The 19,984-nt window shown below is 48.5% G+C and overlaps 2 long non-coding RNA genes across 2 annotated transcripts; one reads left to right on the forward strand and one right to left on the reverse strand.

The window, feature by feature from the left end:
- The first annotated feature begins 1,329 nt into the window (after nt 1-1,329).
- Nucleotides 1,330-17,646, forward strand: LOC122457486. Its single transcript, XR_006277027.1, has 3 exons — nt 1,330-1,925; nt 4,109-4,207; nt 15,262-17,646. It is a non-coding gene; the product is annotated as an uncharacterized LOC122457486 (long non-coding RNA).
- Nucleotides 8,606-18,434, reverse strand: LOC122457487. Its single transcript, XR_006277028.1, has 3 exons — nt 18,038-18,434; nt 14,524-14,603; nt 8,606-9,355 (listed from the first exon to the last, which is right to left on the reverse strand). It is a non-coding gene; the product is annotated as an uncharacterized LOC122457487 (long non-coding RNA).
- Nucleotides 18,435-19,984: the final 1,550 nt, after the last annotated feature.

Genomic DNA, 19,984 nt, shown 5'->3' on the forward strand with positions numbered 1-19,984 from the left:
CCCGCCCTGCTACCTCCTGCCCCCCCACCCCCTCGCCCCGCCCCCGCCCTGCCACCTACTGCCCCCTCCTGCCCCCCCGCCACTTACCCCCGCCCCCGCCCTGCTACCTACTGCCCCCTCCTGCCCCCCGCCACCTACCCCCGCCCTGCTACCTACTGCTCCCTCCTGCCCCCCCGCCACCTGCCCCCACCCTGCCCCCTCCTGCCCCCTGCCACCTACCCCACCCCCGCCCTGCTACCTCCTGCCCCCTGCCACCTCTCCCTGCCCCGCCCTGCTACCTACTGCCCCCTCCTGCCCCCCGCCACCTACCCCCGCCCCCGCCCTGCTACCTCCTGCCCCCCCGCCACCTACCCCCGCCCCCGCCCTGCTTCCTCCTGCCCCCCGCCACCTACCACCGCCCTGCTACCTACTGCCCCCTCCTGCCCCCCCACTACCTATCCCTGCCCCCTCCCCCTGCTACCTACCCCCGCCCCCTCCTCCGCTACCTACCACTGTCCCCCACCCCACTACCTATCCCCTACCCCCTCCTGCCCCCTCCCCCTGCTACCTACCCCTGCCACCTACCACTGCCCCCCGCTACCTATCCCTCCCCCCTCCTGCCCCCTCCCCCCAGTACCTACTGCTGCCCCAACTCCGCTACCTACTGCCCCTTCTGTTCCCCCGCTACCTACTACACCTACTGCCCGCCAACCCCTGACCTTACTGACCCCCCGCCCCCACCCCACCTCCTCCTGTCCCAACTGCCCCTCCGCTACCTACTGTGTCCCCACCCACCTCCTGCCACTGCCCCCTTCCCCCACCACCTACCAACCCCACCCCGCCTCCTTCTGCCCCCTTTCCCCATCTCCGCTACCTGCTCCCCCCACCCCACCTCCTGCCCCTACTGACCCCCCCGCTACCTCCCACTACTTACTGCCCCCACCCCACCTCCTGCTGCCACCCTCTTCCGCCACCCCCTGCTACCTACCACCACCTTCTGACCACACCCTGCCTCCTGCCGCTGCCCCCCCGCTACCTTCCACCACCTCCTGTACCCTGCCACCTACTGTCACCCTGCTACCTACCCCCACCCCACCACCTGTCCCCACTTCCGCTCCCTGCCTCCTCTACCTACCATCACCCCCTGCTACCTACCACCACTGCCTGCTGCACCCTGCCGCCACCCCCATCCCTACTGCCACCAGTACCTACCCCCACCCCACCACCTGTCCCCACTTCTGCTCCCTGCCTCCTCTACCTACCACCACCCCCTGCTGCACCCTGCCGCCACCCCCATCCCTACTGCCACCAGTACCTACCCCCACCTCCTGCTGCCACCCACTGCCTCCGCTACCTACCCCCACCCTTGCCCCCACCCCACCTCCTGCTGCCATCCCCAACCCCCTGCCCCTACTGCCACACCCCCTGCGCTGTCCTGCCTGCTGCAGTGCCACAAGTGTCAGCTGTAGTATTTGGGGCTGACATTTCAGATTGCTCCCGGGGCTGTAGGAATAGTGGGAGAACATCTCTTGCCCTTTTCTCCCTGACACTGAGGTGTGGGTAAGAACAAAGATGAGACGGGACTGCCGGGTAAGGGTTCTGTTCCTAGCTCTGACACCTCAGGCACTTCGCTTGTCTTGGGTGCATCTACACAGCCAAGTGCAGAGCCTCGGTCCAGGGGCTTGCACCGCGGCGCCACAAGGCGGTGGAGACGTTCGAGTTTGGGCTCTGAAGCTAGGCAGCCAGGAGGACTTCAGGACCCAAGCTCCAGCGAGCCAAACAGCTGCACTGCAATTTCTGGGCTGTCACGGGAGCCCAGGTCTGTTGACTGGGCTGTGAGGCTCAGTGCTGCGGGCTGCCACTCGCTGTGCGGAGGCACCCAGCGTCCCTCGGTTTTCCAACTCGCAAAACGGAGCTGGCAATAACCTGCCTCGCAGAGGAGCAGGGTGAGGCTGGAAAGGGCTAGATAAGCATTGTTAGAACTGGACTGGATTTCCAGGAACATCACAGCAGCAGAGCTACGGTTGCTTCGGTCCCACCCAGACCCAGGGTTCTCATTCTGTGAATTGACAACAGAAATGCTGAATCATTGAACTGAAGTGAAAGAAACTCTCCGTTCTGGAAACAAACCCAGCTACCTTTCCAACGGTCTCCTTTTTTGGGTTTTCTTCCTGTCCCTTGTGTTGGATCTTTGCCACTTTTAACTCCCTGGACACCTAGACAAAAATAAACCCTGATGGGCTCATGCAAAAAGTGCATTCCACAGGGGGCTATTTTTATGTTCGCATTAACTGTTCTAATCCAAGCACAACAATGCAGATATCCCACTTTTGCTCCACCTCCTCAGATAGAAACTACAAACAGCCCAGAAGCCCTGTCGTCCGCTTTGCCTTTACCATATCAACGTCTAGTGTGATAGGCTAGTGAGAAGAACAGCTGCGAGCATGAATAAAACAGGAGGGTTCCCAGTCAGTGTAAAACAAGGAGCCTCTGTTTGTTTGTTGTGGAGTCAGGTGTTGGTTTACTTGCTGTTGTGGGGAATGAAAAGGCTTTCATGTCTGGCAGTGCCAACGCGTGCTGGTTGCCACGTTCGTGCTACTTTTGTCTGATGTGGAAAGCTGTCCTTTCCCCTCTGCTCGTAGGCTGTTCTTGCCCAGTGTTCACGGGCCACAGCCAGTAAAAAACCCAATACAGGAGATGGGGTGTGAGGCCATGAGACACACAGCATGGGTGGTGCCTCCCCAAACAGCCCCACGTGGTTCCGCCCATGTTCTGCCCCAAGGCCCTCTCCTGCTGCTTGCCGCTAGTTGCCCCAGCCTGGGCAGGCTGCCTCCTCTTCTGTGAAGCCTGCTGGGTGGAGCTGGGGCAAGGGTGGCTATCCTATTGCCGGGACGTGGGGTGGCTGGGGCTGCCCAGCTCTGGGGGGTCCTTGGCACTGGGGCTGCATTGCCTCCACTCCAGGGCTGGAGGCGCTTGGGTGGCCCAGGGCTGGGGGGAGGGGCTGGTGACTAGTGGAAGGGGGGGCCTCAGGCAGAAGGGCCGGGCCTGGGGCTAGTCTTGCCGTGCCCATGCTTCAACCACCATAGAGAGGGCCTAAGTAGATGGGCTCATCCTTTGGCAGTGTTTCCCTGTGGAACTCACCTGTGACTGTATCTTGCAGGTGCCCCTCTGTGTCCAATAGAGAATTTGAGTCTGTTTCAGAGCCACCTAAGGAGCTTGGCTCTTTAATTCAAGTGGTAGCAGCTCATGCTTTTAGCTCTGGAGGGCCTCAGTAATACCCATCACACCTACTAACAGGGATAGCCGATCACTGAACCCCACAATTGTGAAACCCCAACATCAGCAGCTAAAATGGGGCCCAGCTTGCTAGAGCCTGGGATCACAGACTTACAGGTTCCCTCCCCAAAGTCATAACAATGATTGAAGGGATTCTATATAAAGCTTTAGGATTTTCTGGACCGTGGCCCTATCAGCTCATATGTTAAGCAGCTGGGTCACCAGGAATTCCTCCAAACAGGTTCAACGACTATAAAAACGATACCGGAAGCCCTACTGAAATTCTCAAACCCACACACGGGAGGTGCTAAAACAGGAGGGGTACTGAACAGGATCAATTTAAGTGGGAACCCCAGCAGGAATAACATCCCCATTGTAGAGTTCTGCTCAGCCACCACCAAATACCATCTAAGAGCCACTCTATCGCCATCAAAAGAAATGAACTTCAAAGGAGGTAAAGAGAACAAAAGGATTTTTTATCATAACAGCCTTTGAGGAAGCCAGCCTGCCTCCCACTCATCATCCTGCCTTGGAGTCCTGAGTGTGCATTTAATTAAACATGCTCAGTTGTCTATATGTGCAATTTCCTTGACATCTGTTTCCATTCCGTATCTTCAGGGGTTATGCGTCCAGATTTTGTCGAGCTGGATTTTATCCAGAGTTAAGAACAACAAAACATAACGGAACCTTTCAACTTCCTTGCCTCTCCCCCACTACATCAGCCTCTACCTCCTCCATACAGCCCTTGTTTTAACTCCAAGCCCATTCTCCCACCAGCTCAGGGAAGTGTGTATAAGCTCTGCTCCCTCACCAGCCGCTGTTGAGTGACACACAGCTCTCTCTCCTATTCCAGAAGCAGAGCATGCCCCCTGCAGAGCATTCACTATTCCTGCCAGCCCAGAGTGAGAGACAGGACCAGAGGGATCAATTCACCTGCAGCAGGCACAGCCAGGTCAGCAACTGTGCAATCTTCCCCCACACACCATCCCTTGCCAATATGCCCCCACCTGTCTTGATACGACCACCCCCAAGAATGGCCAGCTTTTCAGTGCTAGTTAAAGTGTATGGTAGATAATAGCTGGCTAGCATCTTGCATAATGTAGACAATTGTTGCAGAATTCGCTGCCCTGACACTGTCCCATTGCAGCTCTCCGCGCTGGGGAAGTTATTCTGGCTATACTGCTTGTGACAAGACACATGAGTCTAGATCCTCATTGGGAAAAGGTTTTGAAACTGACCAGTTCACATTTTAATTGGATGTTGAAAAACAGTAAGTGAAACACTCAGAAGCTGAGCATGAAGTTGCAAAATGGTCCTAGCACTCCCAACCTACCTCTTCGCCTTCTCCAGTTTAGGAATTGGATTTTACACTCCTCCCTTTCAACTATCAGTGTCAAGAAAAGATTCATTTACTTATCTCTTTCTAATAACATTTAGGATGATTCACTTATTTTTCACCAACAGTTGTCATGAGCAAAGTGCAAGAAGTAATCCAGATGGTGACTTTCCCTTTCTGTTTCTATGTGTATTTATGAAAGGCTCAATAGGTTGATATCTTCAGGACACTTTCACTTTCAGACCCAGGCACAGAGTTTGTTGCGTTAGGGATTCTAACGCTGACGGTGAACGTTTATAGCCAATAACTTAGTTCATTTTTGTGTGATTTCATCAAAACAATTTCAAGGCATCTGCTGGCTTTGTAAAATCTTTTCTTTCCAGGACCAAACATGGGGGTGTTGACTGTTAAACCATATCCCTTTAATGTGTGATTCTTTTCTGGTCCTTATGCCACACCCAGTGCTAGTGCTGGGATATTTGAGTACCTTGGAAATGTGTTACAGTATGTGCTTCCTTGCTAGACTGCAGATCTCTCCCCACTTGTAGCTAGGACAGGCAGTGAATACGCTGCCTGCTTCTGTTTTAAGAATGCCATCTGTGTCCCTTGGGAATGATTGCTGGAGTCTGTTTGTTTCAAGATGTATTTTTAAGAGTTTAAAGAGTCCCAGAGCTCTTGTGTTTAATGTAATATAGAGATGAATAAATACATATACTGGAAGCACAAATATTAGAGTCTGCTCTGCAATTAAACGGTCTCCTCCCATAATTGACAATCCCTAAGCAGCCGGTCTGCTGTGACTATGACTTACGACATTCAACATAATCACCTCACTGTTACCTTGGGTTTTCCCCGGCTGTTTGCTGTATTGGTCTTATGTCTCATCTCATACTTGACTGTGAGGCCCTTTGGGCAGATGCCATCCTTTATTATGTGTGTATGTGCTGCACCTAGTGCTGATCCCCGGGGCCTGATCCCTAGTTGTGGCCTCTAGGTGTTACTGCCATGCGAATAATAATGAATAAGAAACTGCAGTGGTTAAAGAGTTAGACTGAAAGGTAAAATCCAAGCAGTCTCCACCATGAGGAATGGAAGAATCTGGGACCCCTCCTCCCACAGTCCCCCCCCTTCACCTACACAGGAGATCTGATGTACTTGTTTCATGCATCTTCACATTTGCAGCCATCGATCACAAGAAGAAAACTCAAGCCCAGGCCACCTCACTGGCCTCTCCTCTGTTGCTGGGAGGGTCAGAGATATGTTCCGGATCCCAGCAGCTGTGAGGAACTCCACATCCCATTGAATAGTCATTTCATCTGCATTGCAAGGCAGATCGCTAGATGTTCATCTTCTCCCTTGTGGGGAAGGGGCATGTTACAGCCTCCCCCAGCCTTCTCCCCTGACTCCCACCCCTTTCTCACTATACCCACCTTTTAACCTATGGTTGCATTGGCATAGCCCCACTAAAAAGTCTTTCAGGAATTCAGGCCCCCTAGCTGGTTCGCTTCCCCAGCACTGAACACCTAGCCAAGTTCTTGGGCACTGACTTCCTTTCTCTACAGCCCTAGCCCCTTTGTGCTTCCTTGCTCATCTATGTCTCTGCACCCATCTATTTCTCCTCCTGTGATGAAGGGTGGAGGGAGTCTTCAGGCAGAGATGAAATTAAAACCTCTCCCCCAACTGTCCCTGTTAAACTGAATGGGCAGATTAGGAGGTGCTCCTTTCAGGGATGTTAATGAGCACCATTGGCAGCAGGTACATCATTCCCCGAGGGTTGGACATATAAATCAGTGAGTGGGTTAGGACAGAAAGGCACTGGAGTCCAGAAGGTGTTTCAGCCTCGCCTTTTCAGAGATCAATATGAGACCAATGAGGAGGGTAGATTATTGTTCATCTGTCTACTGTGGGATTTTTACCCTTTCCTTTCTCTGTAGCATCTGTCAGAGACAGGCTATTGGATTAGATGGATCTGGGGTCTGATCCTGTCTGACAACTCCTACATGCTAGAAATTCACTGCTCAGTGGCTTTTTGGTTTTGCTTTCAAGAGATCTGCTGTATTTTCTGTTGTATTCTGTGCCTAGGTCTGCTTCCACTGAAGTAATGGGAGTGGGGAGTAGCCAGGGAAAACTCCCTTTCTCTTTGGCTCAAGAGAAGGTACCCTGTGCCTCAGGCAAAGATCAGTTCTCGAGATGGGCTATTTCATGAAAACTCAAAATCTCTGGACTGTGAAATGGCCTGACAGGAAACTGTGATCCTAGGAAATCTGGGGAAAACTCCTGAGGAAGGCAATCATCCTCTCTGCATGACTTCGCAGCTCTTTGTCAGATCTATAGAGAGAGACTCAGAGAAACAAACCAACAGGAGGACCACTGGAGTGAAATGGAGGCATAGCTGATTTACAATGATTATTGGGAAACATTCCTTACCAGAAGAGCCCTTGGATGATGATGAAATCTTCCACATGGGCACGATGGAGGGAGCTCCATTGCTTGCAACACCTGAAACTAGACTGGGGCCAAGCACTGGGGAATGTGCTGTAAGGGACCATCATGTGCTGGCCAAGAAGAAATGGGCTAGATGGGATCAAAGAGTATCTTCCAGCTCTAACTCCTTTGCTTGTGTCATGCAGAGGGGAGGGAAACCTGTGAAATAGACAAAGGCCTCTTGCATGGGGGTAGGCTTAACATGTGACTGGCTTCAGCAGCACCTTCAGGGGTCATGGCCACTATCAGCAAGGTAAGGATACTTGTCCTGTGTAGTCCTGATCCTGCAGTCCTTACTCCGGTGAACCGTTCGCTTGCAACGACAGGCCCTTAGACCTGCTGTGTCAGGGGGAGGCCCTACCTCTGTCACACAAAGCCAGTTCCTGTTTTTTCCATAGCCTGGAAATCCCCTGACTTTCCATCTGGGTGAGGAGCGGTAGGCCCAGCTGGCTTTGCTCCTCCCCTACCCTCCTCCTGGCTGTGAGAATGAGGCATCTGCGGAGAGATACCAAGGGGTGGCCCCAATCCAGACCTGCAGTTAGGCTGGGTTCTTGTTTCAGGAAGCCTTGCATAATGACAGGTTTCAGAGTAGCAGCAGTGTTAGTCTGTATTCGCAAAAAGAAAAGGAGTACTTGTGGCACCTTAGAGACTAACAAATTTATTAGAGCATAAGCTTTCGTGAGCTACAGCTCACTTCCGATGAAGTGCATCCGATGAAGTGAGCTGTAGCTCACGAAAGCTTATGCTCTAATAAATTTGTTAGTCTCTAAGGTGCCACAAGTACTCCTTTTCTTGTTTCAGGAAGGTGGGTGAGGAGAATCCTGCTCAGAGGGATCCACAGAGACCTGGCTGCTTTCTCAGATTGCACTGCACTGTGTGAGAGAGACTTCAGCTGCTCCTTGATACCTGGGCTGGGGGAGGGAGATCTCCCCCTGCACAGTGTGAGATTCGGTAATGCCAAACCGGTCCAGCAGGTTCCTCTCCAGCCATGTATAATAAAAGCTGTGTAAAGCTTTCAGCAAAGGGTTTCAAAAGCTAGTGGGAGAACTCCATCTGTGGCCATCCCCCAGCAGAGGCATTTTCAAGGAGATTGGTCACGGTCCATTGCACAGACGGTGAAAGAGAGACCATCACTTCTTAGATCACGAGAGACTGCGGGGTCCTACCCTGGGCTAACCATCCCCTACTGGAAATGTGCTTTGCTGCTGTTCTGTGACATGCATTGCCAATAAAACAAATGGAGGGGGAATGGACAGTGCATGGCATGGGGAGAGTTCACTGGTTCCTTTCCCCGCCCAAGTCATTGGTGACTGAACATTGTTCCCATTGGATGGCTGTTTGGTGCCTTGTGTGACATGAGTTTGCTGTGTCTCATTCCAGTTCCCAGGTGTCCAACTCAGTCACTGGCCCCCTTGTTGGTGGCCAACAGGGACTAAAGGGCTGATCCAAAGCCGGAAGTAGTGGATCCCGCCCTATGGCACCGGGTTGAGGGATGGTGTATGGGAGACTCCAACGCTTTCCTGACATTGCTCTTTGGATAACTGGAGGCCTCCACTCTCCATGGCTTTAAGGCAGCTCTGTTCACTTCTGGGATTTCCAGCAGTTTGTGCGTGACATTTTCCTGTAAGCATGTAGCATGTACCCACTTGGGAAAATCCCGTAGCAAGAATACCAGCAATTGGGACAGTTGCATCACAGGCTTGACTGAGAGCCTGACACCCCACTCTCTGCTGTGGGGAGGGACAGACGGGATGGCCTGGCATGATTTCATTGGGGGTGGGAGGAAGACTTGTTTTCCTGCCAGCTTGCAGAGGGGAAAAGACAGGGAGTAGAATGCAGCTGATGCAACCCAGATAGAAGCGCTATGGAACTGCAGCTAGAGCCATTGGAGAGCTACCCCAATTCTGCCTCCCTGCTCAGGTTTCTTTGTTGTGGATTGTTTTCAATTCCTGCTTCTGGGAACCCACCCCTTTTTTGGGGGAGGGGAATCACGGCACTCACCTGAATTGGGGTGATCGCTTTCCAACTCCTTAGAACTGGTGCCAAATCAGGAGAAAATCAAACATGGCTTTGTATCGTCACAAGGACCTCCTGTAGGCAGCAGCCGGGGAGCTCTGTGCAAGTGGGAGCTATGGGCAGTTCAGCGGGTAACTCTGTTCATAACAATGGCCCTCTGCATTCTCTGTCAGCTAAGGATCTCCAAATCTATCCAGACAGTCATTAATCCTCACGTCCTCCCTGTCTCAGGCATCCTTACCCCAGCATTCACAGATCAGGAAACTGAGGCACAGAGAGGGGAACCATCTTGGCCTTAATCATGTGGCAAATCAGCAACAAGCCTGGGAGTAGAACCCAGGAGTCCTGGAGCTCTTCTTCTCACCGCTTGACACACTGCCTCCTTTCCCAAGGGTACTGCTTTGGGTAAGACTTGGGCCTGGCCTACACTACAAAGTTAGTTCAACCCAGATACATCACTGTAAGGTGCGAAAAATTCACCCTCCCGAGCATGTAGTTAAGCCAACCTAAGTTCCTGTGTAGACAGCGCTAGTTTCATGGAAGAATTTTTCCGTCAACCTAGCTTCTACCTCTTGGGGAGGTGGATTACCTATGCCGACAGGAGGGATTCTCCCACTGGCGTAGATAGCATCTACACTGCAGCTGTGCCACTGTAGCTTTCCAGTGTAGACAAGCCCTGAGCTAGCGGTTCCATTAAAAACCTCAAGACACAGGGGTTTAGCTCTGGCCCCTTTCCTTCCTGAATTAACAGTAATACCTCTGTCAAGCTGGGACTCTGCCTGGAAGTTGCCAGCCAAGCAGAGAGCCTGGGTCCATCTCCTATCACTGCAGGCCTCCTTTTGCAGCTGATTCTTTACTGCAGCACGATCTTGTGCTGGAGGTGACACTCATTGACAACATTTGCCCATATTTTGGCTGCTGTGTGCGCGCACTGAGGCTGGGATGTACAATGTCTAATTGCAGGCCCAGGGACATATTTCACTAACTGCTGCAACCAGCCGTCCCCTCAGCTGATAAAGAAAAAATCCTGGCCTGACAAGAGATCGACGCACAAAAGTGTGTGGCAGGATTGCCTATTACCGTAATCTGGACTGAAATTCATCCATATAGTTTGTAAGGCCATATGGCCTTATTCCTGCTCTAGGAATATTTTGGGGCAGTTCTATGGCCTGAGTTAGGTCAGACTTAGATGATCACAGTAGTCTATTCTGGCCTTAGAATCTATAATCTATGGTCAGCTCCAGGTGACTGCCCCTTAAATGGCAGTAGGGTGACTTCTGTCTCATGTTTGCTTTTAACTAGACCCAGAGATGACATGACCATACCACCAGATTTTTGGGTGGTCAATATGAGATGTACATACTTAGGGCCTGGCATTCAGAAGCAGTGAGCCTCCATGACTCCACTTGAAGTCAATGAGAGCTCTTGCTGATTGGCACCTTCTGAGAATTAGCCTAGGGAATCTCAGGCTGGGCACCCAAAAAGTCAGGCCTTCAAATCAGTAGCCATTCCTGAAAATGTTGGCCATGTGGACCCACCAGCATGGTGCCCTGTTCATGTGCCTGCACTGCCACCTACTGGAAGAATATTAACACTACCAGGAGCAGGGCTACAGGCTAACAGCAGATACGGGGAATGGTTGCTGTTCAGCTGTCCTTCCTCAGTCCCAAGGGGGCAATGGGAAATTCTTGACATAACATGTGCTGGAGGAGATGAAATTGCTGCGGGGGATTACAGAGCCCACGAGTAAATATGCCGGGGCAAAGCAGCTGCAGAGCAAGCGATTTAAATTAATAGGTTTCAGAGTAGCAGCCATGTAGTCTGTATCAGCAAAAAGAACGAGGAGTACTTGTGGCACCTTAGAGACTAACAAATGTATTTGATGAAGTGGGTTGTAGCTCACGAAAGCTTATGCCCAAGTAAATTTGTTAGTCTCTAAGGTGCCACAAGTACTCCTCGTTCTTTAAATTAATAGGGTTACTGAAATGCACCTCCTCAATGAAATCCCTGATCAAGGTGCGGGAGATAGGGGGAAACAAACTTCCAGTCTCCCCACAGTGATACCTGCCAGGAATGGAAGGACTGCCACTGTAAGGCATTTCATTGTCTATAACACACTCTACAAAAAAACTCTGGGCTAGATCCTCAGCAGGTATAAATCAGCATGGCTCCACTGAAGGCACTGGCACAACATTGACATACACCAGCCGAGGATCTAGCCCTATGTCATCTGAAGCTACAAAACAGCTGCCGAACCTCAGCAACACACAGTCACATGACTTGCTTACATCCAGTCTCTGCCACATCCTTGGTCCCATAAGATTCTGAACTCCTCAGTTTCTTATCAACTTCAGGAGTAGTTGCGGACACTCAGCACCTCACAGGACTGGGTCCACAGAGTACTTGTACTGGGTTGTAAAGTGTTTTCCCACCACTATAGTGCTTTAGGGATAACAGTAACTACAGGTGGTAATACCCTGGTCTGCTAGCCAGCCTCTAGCAGTAGCCAGTGTTGGATGCTTCAGCAGACAGTAGAACCTAGCCTAAGAAGGATGGCCCTTGGGCTGAGAGACTGGCCTAGTACTCAGGAGAGCTGGATTCTGGTTCTGGCTCTGCCACAGACTCTTTGTGTGACCTTGGGCAAGTCACATAATCTCTCTGACTCAGATCCACAGAAGTATTTAGGCTCAGTGGAAGTTGGGAGCCTAAATACCTTTTGTGGGTCTGGGCCTCAATTCCCCAGATGTAAGATTATAATCCTCCCTTTTGTCTTTTGAGATTGCAAACTCTCTCGGGGAGGAACTGTATCTCACTGTGAGTCTATACAGAGCCTAGCACAATGGGGCCCTGATCTCAGATGGATCCTCTGGTGCTATCATAATACAAACAGTTATAGGTACAAAGGTATTATTAGTTACAAAGGTATTAGGTACAAAGGTATTATTATTCACATGTAGGGAAACTGAGATGCAAAGAGGGGAAGTGACATGCTGAAGGACACACAGTGAGTCAACAAAGAGAACCCAAGTCTCTTAACTCCCAGCCATGACCTTGATCCACTCCACAGTTGTGAGATAATGGGGAGGAATTTCTTCCTGAACCCTGCTAGCAACGGCATTACACCATGAAGCATGAGGATTTAGGAACACTTACAACTTTGAATCCTCACACATGTCACGGCAGATGCTGTTCTTGATCATCTAAGCATCCGATTCTTTTTGGAATCTTAGTAAGCTACTTTTCTTAATGTACTGCAACAGATTCCTCTCCTTCATCAGATCTCCAGATTAATAAGTAATTAGCACGTAACGGCATAGGAAACTTATCACTATTTTTGAGATCATTCATGCAGCTGTTTGAACTCATCCTGCTCAGCAATCGCTTCCTTCCTGATATAACATGGGTAGTAGTGTCACTCCCCCCAGGAGGAGCCTTTTGAACACTGTAATGTCTGCCCAATAAGTCTCACTATACTCAGGGCATGCTGTGAAATGCTTCAGGCAAACAAATGATTAGATTGTCTTCAAAATCATGAGGTTTTTTTTAAATTACATTTGGAGTACATTTTATTTACTTCTGTTTTATAACCTTTTCAAGCTTTTCTCTGCCAGCACAAAGTTTAGAAACCTACTTTTTTTTAATGAAAGCTGAGATTTTCATGTAGCCACATGACTCACAGAGCTGGGACTTTAAGAACAATATCAAATAATCTGAGGCTCATGATAAAATAATGAAAGTTGGCAAGGCTGTATCACCCTATATATCAATCTAGCTACCGATATCCATCCACCCATCCTTATGCATATCCTTCTAGCTATCTAATCTGAGTGCATAGATCCCTTAAAAAAGTAAATACAAGCCAATCTTGCTTATATGATCCAAAGCAAACCCAGTGTGAAATCTACATGGGATTTTAGAATTGGCTCTTAAAAGTCTAAAATAGTCTTTTACTCAGTCAAATGAAACTATTGTGCATGTCAAACTAGGGAAAATTTCAACATTTTTTTCTTGCGTTTTGTAAACCACTGACCAGAAGCAAATGATTGCATCTGGAAAGAATGTGGAATAAGCAACACATCCTTAAAAAAACATATAAGCTACATTCATCCCTGATGTAACTCCACTAAAGAGTTACACTATGGAAGAATTTGTCCCTGATGATATTTATTCTATACCCCTCTTTGAACAAATGTTCTTCCTAGGTGCAAATCCCCTCGTTAAAATATAAGCAGAAGGGGCCAGATTTGTAAAGATTGATTTCTCTGGGAGTCAGGCACGCAGATGCTTTTGTAAACCCCACTAAGTGCCCAACTGCATCTTTAAGTGCATAAATACCTTTAAAAATCTGGCCCTATATCCCTTAGGTGTTTATGAAAATGTTACCCTTATTCTAATGCTGTTAGCTGTCAGCAATATGGTACTAAGCAAGCTACACAAGAACATAAGAATGACCATACTGGGTCAGACCAAAGGTCCATCTAGCCCTGTCTTTCAACAGTGGCCAATGTCGGGTGCCCCAGAGGGAATGAACCAACTGATCCATCCCGTTGCTCATTCCCAGTTTCTGGCTTGGGACACCATCCAACTCCCATACAAACACTCTCTCTTCCTGAGCTTGACTTCACCAGCACCCAAATTCATGGGATATTGTCCACTTAGGCTCCAGTTCACCAAAGCACTCAAGCAGATGCATAAGTCCTACTGACTTCAATGCTTATCTTTAAGCATACACCCAAGCTTTGCTTAAACCAGGCCTCAGCCAGCATCCAAATGAACAGGCCACTCTTCATTTAGTTTAGGGAGATTGGAAGGGGGGTAGTGTTTTACAAAAACCCAGTAGGGACAGAAATGTTTTCAGAATCTTTTGCTTAAATTTAAATCCCTCTTTTTGTTATTGAAACCTTCCGCCTAGTGTTGTGAACTCAAATACACTACCACCTGGCTACTCCAGGAGAACCAGGATAGATATGTGTCTGTAACGGACTAGTTTCAGAGTAGCAGCTGTGTTAGTCTGTATTCGCAAAAAGAAAAGGAGTACTTGTGGCACCTTAGAGACTAACAAATTTATTTGAGCATAAGCTTTCATGAGCTACAGCTCACTTCATCTTATGCTCAAATAAATTCGTTAGTCTCTAAGGTGCCACAAGTACTCTTCTTTTTGTAACTGACTAGGAATCCACCCTGAGGCTAGTACAGAAGGGGTGTGGGAACTGTGAAACTGACTAGGAACAGAAAATTGAATTGAACTGTACACTTTAGTTGCCTACGCTGAGTGCAGTGAGAGAAACTGGGCAAGTTATTTTATCTCCCTATGCCTCAGTTTCACCATCTGCACAATGGGGAAGAATGATAGTGACCTCCTTTGTATAGTGCTTAGAGATCAATGGATGAAAAGTGCTAATTAAGAGTTAGGTATTGATACTATTACTTACAGTTGCGTCCAGGGTGTGCCAGGCACTTTCTAAACACTCCAGAAGGGATGGCTCGACTCCTGCATTAAGGATCTCACAATCTAAGGACAAACAGACAGGGGTTAGGGGGAAAGGGAACAACAATAGGCAATTTATATACGTCAACATGACTGGCTGAAGTGTGTCTTTAATAGGGCTTAAATGTGAATGAGGTGGAGTCTTGTGGGAGATGTCAGAAAGGTCAGACCATGCATGGGGGGCTGTATGGAAGAAATATTTTTAAAAATTATGGAACATACCTGCATTTGCTGCCATCCCACTGCTTGTATGCTCTATCCATACCCCCACACTGTGTCTGTTTTGTATATTGATTATTATTTATATTATCATAGTGCCTAGGAGCCTTGGCCATGGACTAGGATCTCTTGTGCTGGGCCTGTACAAACATTGAACAAGAAGATTTAGATTGTAAACGCTTTGTGGTAGGGACTATCTATTATTCTGTGTTTTTCCAGCGCCTAATGCATTGGGGTCCTGATCTTGGTTGACCGACTGAGCACACCATAAACATGATTAACGATAAGATAAGTTGCAGATTGCAAGAGAGGCTGACAAATGGGTGAGGAGGCTGGGAACATTACACAAATAATAAACAAACGGCATCCAGAATGAAAAGTAAATGTGATTCTTTAAAATGTCTGTATAAATAAGCTCAGGTGTTATTAGTAACACGGCCAATAACCGTGTTTGTCTTGACAGAATCCCTTTCACCTACAATGATGGCAGGTTGTCAATTACAATGGAAAGAAGAAAAGCCACACATTTGAAGATCCTGCTGAATAAGAGACTTTCTTAGTGAAGCAGCACTCAGAGGGACTAAAAAAATCAGAATAATGGTAGCAGGAAATAATCTTAAAGCAAAATCCATGTATCTTCTAAATGATATAACTTCAAATCCATGTCTCGAGATGGTAAATTAACATAATTTCAGATTCTGTCTGCATTTCGCAGATGTTAGATGTGTGAAATGTAGTTTCGTAGTCATTGTCCAGACCGGACTCCAAAAACATTGATCCATACTGACCCAAATGGAAGTCACTAAGGAGATCCCAAGGACATCTGAGCTGATGCCCCTGTATTAAAAGCAGCTAATCAATATCAAAGAGATAGACAATCCCTTGGAATTTCCCAAGGCAGCCTTCAGATGATAGTAGCTTTTGATCACTGCTGATAGGGGCTGGAGTTGAAGTAGTGACTTAAGAGGCGAAGTGCTCTGTAGCCTAGTATCAGCATCCTTGAGCCATCCTATCCCCCAACACCAGTCTCTTATGATTGCTAAATAATTTCCATCACTTGGCATCAGTCTCTGAGTCAGGGTTAATCCAGATTTTCATTGTTGTGGACATCAGGATAAAGATAAAGAAGTAAGTGCTTTGTTTTCCATACACAGGGCTTTTGTCTTACATTATTGCCATTCCCAGCCATGGCCCAGGACCCCAGTGTGCTAGGAGCCGTTCAGGCACAGAACAAAAAGGTGGTCCTTTCCCTGAAGAGCTTACAATCAAAGGTCTTGATAAAGTAGTGGCACTCTAAGTAGTCGTCTTGCTCCTGGCCCATCATCCCAGCCCTACAGTGATACTGAGTGCTCTTAAGATCACCCAATTCCAGCAGCTGGCGGCTTTAAGAAAAACCCCAAAATAGTGTGATTCATGGTAAAAATCATGCAAGTTGGCTGGCCCTTTGTGCTGCCCCTTGACCCTCAAACTTTCCTAACAAAACTAGCCTACCCCCCAGAGCCAGCAGAGTTAACACCATGTGTTGGGATCACTACAGCTCTCCCATGCTGAGAAGGGTCTGGCCTGGACAGTATGAAGACAGGAGACCTCTATGGATTAAAGAAGGTGCTGTAGGAAGTGGTATGGGGGGGATGCAACCTGGGACGCTCTTCCTGCTGTCTGTGCTGAATCAATGTTACTATACAGGGCTAGGAGGCGCTTGGTTTTGAATGAAATGTAAAACCAAGATCCCAAGCATGTGAAGGTAATCGAGATCACCAGAAGCTTTTAGGAACTGTAGGATTATGATTCATGAGCTCTCGTCTCCCGGGGTAGTTTCCAACTTAGGTAATTAACTTCTGCTGACCTAAATCCTTCCCCATTTGCATTTAAAATCAGATACAGAATTCTTCTTCACTTCACTTCCTGTTGTGTAGCACTGTATGCTGTTCACAAGCTGCTGCCTTCTACCGCAAAAGTGGCTGCATTTCAGATGCTGAAGAAGCATTCCTTGCATGCATGCAATCTGTGCAGGGCATTGTGTTGAAGGTGTTGCGCTGTTGTCATTATTATTATTACATTTTAATTATTTACCATCCAAGATTATCCTGAAGGGGGAGTGGAGCCAGTTAGACGCTGTGAAAAGACAGTGCCCTGAGCAAAATACTAGGCTGAGTGAGCTGGAACTGAAGCAGCCACATCAGGAGTATTTGGCAGAGAGTAGAGACAGCAGAGTACAGGGAACAGGTGGAGGTGTGAAGTGAAGCAGGGAGAGACGGAAAAGAGGGATCAAGCTGGTGAAAAGCAGAAAGAAGAGGACAGGCCAGGAATTAGAAAGGAGAGGAGGGATGTATCCTGCTAGAGTGAGCCGCTGTAACCAGAGCCCCTGCATGCATTGCTGAGGTTTTACACAGGTTAAATTTAGTACCAAATGTACAGCTCAGCAGAACAGGTTCCTGGGGAAGATGCAGTTGGACTCGAAGGAGTTTGCATCATGCTTAAAACAGGCAGTGCCAAGCCGCTAACCATTCCTAACGGGTGGGGTTGGTGGAGCAGCCTTCTCACCTGCTTTTCCCTTATAGGGTGTTGGAAGAGCTGGAGCCCATACCCTGGAGGGAAGCCTCCCTGCAGGCAGATGGGCTGAGGACCAACTAGTACATTGCCTCAGGAAGGAAGGGAAGGGAAGTGGGCCAGGCAATACACCAACGCTGAGAAGTACCAACTGGTGCTGACCAAGGAAACTGCCACATCGGGACACACTAACAGTCCTTCTAGCTGGGACTCCTGTGGCTGATGCCAACTGCTCCTGAGCAGAGACATCCAACATCTGCCAGAAGAGGGTATTTTTGAGTGTAATACTGTCAATGGCCACAGGCAAAGTAAAGAGAGGGGCAGGGGTGCCTTGGGGTGGGCGGAGTTAGGATGGTTTTGGCTGTTCAAGTGGGGAGGAGGGAGGTCAGATTCCTCTTCACCAGGGAGGGGGTTAAAGAGGGGTTGGCAAAGGAAAAGGATTAGATGGGTTTGTCAGTGTGAGAAAGAGTATGGGGAGGGTCATTCAACTTTTTCCTTTTCTCACCCCGACTCTGTACTTGCCTGGTCAGATGTTCTTACTTCAGTGCCTGGTAGCTAGAGAATGTACTGATAAACTCCATGGAGGCTAGGGTGCTGGTCACATTATGAAAGCTCGGGTCTGGGTCAAATCTGCCCTGCCTGAAGATGATCTTCCTCCGCCTTCCTGCTGCCTGTATAAAACCCCTCACCTCAGCATGCCTGTCCCTCTCCCAGGAGCACTGGAGGAGCTCGTCCTGCTCCTGAGCAGCCAGCAAGCGATGTTGTCCGAGCAACGCAAGGCACCTTTCCACCCCAGATGACTCAGTACCAGCGCTCTTGCCCTCCCCACCTTTTCCTAGCTCATGAAGCCAGAGTGCCTGGCTCTCCCTCTTGGCAGGGCATAGACCAATCTACAGCCAGGGCGGAGCAGTCAGAAGAGCAGGGGTCCCTAGGTTGTCCATGGAGGGGTTCCGGTCTACAGCGCCAGGCTAGTATTTTAATTACATGTGCATATGTAAATCAGGCACATGATAAAGGACAAAAATCCCAGCAGCACAATGCATTTTATTGGCTGAATCCTAAGGGCTTGATTCCCCTGTCATGCCGATGTAATTCTACTGACTTCAGTGGAGTTACTTTGAACCTACAGCAGTGTGAGAGCAGAATCAGGCCTTTAGTCCTTACTTAAACAAAGCTCTCCCTGAGCTGAATGACACAAGGCTTTCTGCCTGGCCTGAGAGTACCAGCACTGACTGTGCTACTGAAAGACTTGCTGGCTGGCCGACCATCCTATTTACACACTGTACCTTGATGTCATCACATTGGTCCCAAAGACATTTTAGGATGTTTCTAGGACAACATTTTAAAAAGAAAGTGCCTTACAAGTGTGTTCCATTGTGCACCTATGTTCATATGCATAATTATCATATGGGGTGTCTCAGATGGTGTGAGAGCCTTATCCTCTGCAGATCTCACCAACAGTGGCCAGATTGTTTGGAGGAACAGATGAGTTCAATCTTAGTCAGCCAGCAGGAAAAGGGGAGGAAATATAGAGAGACAACCTCCCTAAGGTTGTCTGGAGCAACTCCGTGGAGAGTTTTAAAAAAAAGTAAGGCAGTAGGTGCTGCAGTGATCCCAGTGGAGTTGGCTTGAGTTTGGGGATGATGGAATTATTGTTTTTGGTGCATCCAAGAAGGAAAGATGTAGCATCCTGCATAGCCTAGGGAGCTAGGACTCAGGGAGACCACAGAGGATGGAGTCACAGGAGAGTAGTCAGGATAAGAAGAGAACAATGTTCATCTATAGCGTGGAGGCAATGCCCATCCCAGCAGGAAGGGCTAAATCTTCAGTATTGCAATCCCAAGTGTTCAAAAATCATCAGCTAGGCCTGAAAAATAGAGATTTTTTTAAATTAACTATTGTGGGGTTCTTGTTATTTTTCTTCTGGTGTTGTAGCCTTCACGAGTCATGTTGTTAGATTTTTTCTGGCTACAAACTTACTTTTAAAAAATGAAAACTGAGATTCTCATGTAATCACAGGACTCCAGAGCAGGGGCTTTGAGAAAAGCATCCAAATGCTAACAGTTGGTAACTCTGTATCTTGTTCTGTGCAGATGCTACATTTCATGCTGGGACCTGTTGTCCCCTCTGTATCAAAGATGAGGTTGGCTACTGACACATTCTTTATTTAACGGGGATTAAGGTGTGACTTCCAGACTCCTGCCAAATTACCTACATGGATGCACATATCCGAATGCCTTACGCAGTCCACAGGAATGCCCTTAGACAGGCTATCTATTCTATAAAGGTTCTCATACCACCTTCATCACCATAGTACCTGAGCACTTTTCAGTCATTCATTAAGTGATATGACTAATATCTGACATGCGAGTTGTTCTTGCTCTTTTCTCATGGAGACAACTGTGTATGCAATCCAGGGTTTTGATATTTTTTTTAACATATGCACTGCTCTGGGTTTATATTAAAGAAGGCAGTTTGGAAAAGTGCACTTTGCCCTTGAACAGAAGGTGGTGATGTTTATGATGATTATTAATTCCTGGTGGAGTTTGTTCCACAATCTGGTCTTGGATTGGGCCTGGAGAAAGCTGTCTCCTGCACCGACATGCTTTACCCTCATCGTGGAAAGTTCCATTGTG

The sequence above is a fragment of the Dermochelys coriacea genome, chromosome 25, assembly GCF_009764565.3.
Source record: "Dermochelys coriacea isolate rDerCor1 chromosome 25, rDerCor1.pri.v4, whole genome shotgun sequence".
NCBI lineage: Eukaryota > Metazoa > Chordata > Testudines > Dermochelyidae > Dermochelys > Dermochelys coriacea.